Below are 3,428 nucleotides of genomic sequence, written 5' to 3' on the forward strand. Positions count from 1 at the left end.
TTGGCTAGTGAGAAGGAGGATCCTTCCCACCTTCCAGAGTGATGGGAGGACTGTGAGAGAGAAGCTCTTGAAGCTTGATTGGATCATCTTGGACTGTGGAGTGATGATGGCCCTTGCACTTGAGAATGGCTTAGACCTTCCCTTGCACTTGATATTATACTCAATAGCTCCATCCTTGAGCTTCATTGGGTGGAGAGTGAGGTGTGAGGAGTCTTCTCAAGAGGTGGAGGGTGAGATTCCTTCACAATCTTCTTCTTGCCATGGGAGGCCTTTGTGGGGCTTCACTCACCTCCTCCTTTTGAGCACTTTCCAAGTGCTCACAACTTCTCCTTAGGGGACTCTTCACCAAGAACCTCTTTCTCAATACCACTCAGCTCAGCCTTTGTCTTCTCAATGGAGGATGCTCCACAAGTTATTGTGCCACAATACTCAGGTTTCAACTTAGGTGATTGAAGAGGGTAGGAGACAGCTTTGTTCACATTTAGGAGTGTGACTTTGTTGTTGGCAAAGTCTATGCAAGCTCCCACTGTTGTGAGGAATGGAGTGCCAAGGATCAATGGGACTCTCTCCCAGTTGCCATCTTCAAAACAATGAGGTTCTATAGGGATGGTGCATGCTCCAAGCTTCAAAGGAAATCCTTGATGATACCAATTGGGGTTGTAGAAGAGGAATCCCCCAAATTGGAGCTTAGTGTGTCTTGTAGCATGTGCTCAATCCCTAGTCTTTCATCACCTCAAGTGAGATCACATTCACACTTGCACCAGAATCCACTAGAGCATCATCAAAGTTAAGCTTTCCAAGGGAGCAAGGCAAAGTGAACATCCCTTGGTGTCCTAGTTTAGGGAGGGACTTAGGTGGGATTGGTGGATCAAGCTTGAGTGTAGAGATGTCCAGGAGCTCTGCTACTTCAGCTTGGTGGTCTAGAATGTCTTTGATGAGTATCATCTGGACATGAGCAGCTTGCATGTTGTGAATCTCTGGAAGCCTTACTCCAATATCACTCAAGTCTTTTCTGAATTTGGAGACCACCTTCTTTTGAGCTTTGGTGAGGAATCTCTCTGGAAAAGGGAGCTTTTCATAGGGGGATAGCTCAACCTAGTGTCTTCCTGCTTCACCACATTCAGCCTCTGATCAGATATTCTCTCAACTGGTTTCTCGGCCTTGTGCTCTCTGCTCTGCTCAACCTTTGCTGCAACTATCCTGTCAGCTTCTTGCACAATCTTGGACTCAGCTGTTGCAACAACCACATGCTCAACCTGTTCAATTTCAGTTCCAAACACCAATCTTTCAAACTCATCTACCTCTCTCTTGTAGTTGGCGACCTGAGAAGTGTCACTAGAGAGGAGAACATTGCAATGTTCTCTTGGGTTTGCCTCTGCTTTCCCTGGTAGAGTTCCCATAGGCTGCTTGGAGGATGAAGGCAAAGAAGCAACCTGGCTCTCTAAAGCTTTGACGTGAGAGGCAAGTTGCATGTACTTGTTGTTGAGGTCAGAATAAGTTCCATCAATCTTGGCATGAACAGCCTTGAACTCATCTCCAATGTCCTTAGCAAATTTTCCTTGAGCTTCTAGGATTTGTTTGAACATAGATTCCGTGGTTGAACTTGGAACTTGAGCTTGAGAAGAGCTTCCTCTAGCTTGAGTAGGTTGGTTGCTTTGATAACCACCTTGTTGGTTGTTGTAAAGGGCTTTTGCTGGTAGTTGTTTTGGTATTGAAAGTTGGGCTCTTTCCTATACCAAGTTCCATTGTTGTTGATAAAGCACACCTCTTCATGTCCTTCCAAGCCATCAATCTTCTTGATCTCAGCAACCTGCTTTTGTTGCTGTTTCCCAACTAATTTCATCTGATCCAGCTTAGCTTTATTGGCAAGAAGTAGGTCCAGCTTCTCTTCCAAAGACTTGAGGTCTTTCTTGGTCTGCTGATCATCACTTCTGTTGACTCTATCATGATCCTCACTGTATACTGAGTCACTCTTGGCCATGTTCTCTATCAGCTCCTCTGCATCCACCTCGTTTCTGCCCAAGAAGAATCCATTGCTGGCTGTATCAAGTCTGTTTCTACACTGTGGTATAGCTCCCCTGTAGAAGGTACTCAACAAGCTTTCTTTGGAGAAGCCATGGTGTGGCAATGAGCTTGGTAGCCTTTGAACCTCTCCCATGCTTCACTGAAACTTTCTAAGTTCCTCTGCTGAAACCCAGAGATCTCATTCCTGATATTAGCTGTCCTGGAGATGGAGAAGAACTTGTCTAGAAAGGCTTCCTTGCACTCATCCCAAGTAGTGATAGAGTCGCTTGGGAGAGACTTCTCCCACTGTCTTGCCTTGTCTCCCAGAGAGAAAGGAAAGAGCCTGAGCTTCAAAGCATCTTCTGACACTCCATTGGTCTTGGACAAACCACAGTAGCTATCAAACTTGTCCAAGTGGTCAAAAGGATCTTCAGTAGCAAGACCATGATACTTGTTGTTCTCAATGGTGTTGAGTAGTCCTCACTTGATCTCAAAGTTGTTGTTCTCTACAGCAGGTGCTCTGATTCCCAACATATGACCATGAATGTGAGGGCGATCATAGGTTCCAATAGCGCGAGCTTGGCGCTGTGGGTGTTGTGGTCGAAGGTTGGCAGCTCCTTGACCATTTTCCTCTTGGGCAGCTTCCAAGGGGATCTCTCTATCTTGATTCGGGTTCTGATGGTGAGCCATATCAAAACCCAATCTGTTGAAATGAGCATGTTGCTCCTCTTCTCTCCTTCTTCTTGTATTCTCTCTTTCCAAAGCCCGGATGTCTGATACCAGAGGAGTGAGGTTTGTAGTCCCTCTACTTCTCAAGTTCATACACCTGAAATGAAAAAGAAAGAGGAAAAAGCAGAGCCAATATAACAATAATAATAAAAATGACTTAGTCTCAAGCAAATGACTAAATCTCAATGTCAAAATCACAATAGAACTTGGCAACGGCGCCAATTTGATAACAGGACTTCTCGGGTCCCTATCAAATGAAGTAGTATGTGAGATGTCGAACCAATCCTATGTGATTTCAATGCACTGAGAATACAAATCTATGCTTAATCTAAGTGCAAACAGATTTTGAATGATGATGTGAACTAGAACTATGCTAAAATGCAATAAAGGAACAAGCTTTCAATCAATCTAGGACAATAGGACTCATGGGGCTAGGCATTTGATTTTAAGTGATTAAGATCCAAGCTAAGGGTGGCAAACTTTAAATCAAATAACTTCCTTAAGTCTAGAACACTGAAATAAGCAAACTCTATGGTCAAGAAGAATGCTCATTTGCTTTAATCAACTAGACATCAAAGGTCTTTGAGCCTAAAAGATCTAAGCAATCATTGGGGATGAGTCTATTAACTATCTAAACTCCCTTAACACAATGGTCTTTGTGTAAGGTAAGTTTAGAGCAAGCTCTACTTGGTTCA

General features: G+C 43.9%; 1 non-coding gene across 1 annotated transcript; it reads left to right on the top strand.

Annotated features, from left to right (window-relative positions):
- The first annotated feature begins 2,111 nt into the window (after positions 1–2,111).
- LOC130497923 (small nucleolar RNA R71) lies at positions 2,112–2,217 on the top strand. The gene has a single exon (XR_008936971.1). It is a non-coding gene; the product is annotated as a small nucleolar RNA R71 (small nucleolar RNA).
- The last annotated feature ends 1,211 nt before the right edge of the window (positions 2,218–3,428 follow it).

The sequence above is a fragment of the Raphanus sativus genome, chromosome 1 (genome assembly GCF_000801105.2).
Source record: "Raphanus sativus cultivar WK10039 chromosome 1, ASM80110v3, whole genome shotgun sequence".
NCBI lineage: Eukaryota > Viridiplantae > Streptophyta > Magnoliopsida > Brassicales > Brassicaceae > Raphanus > Raphanus sativus.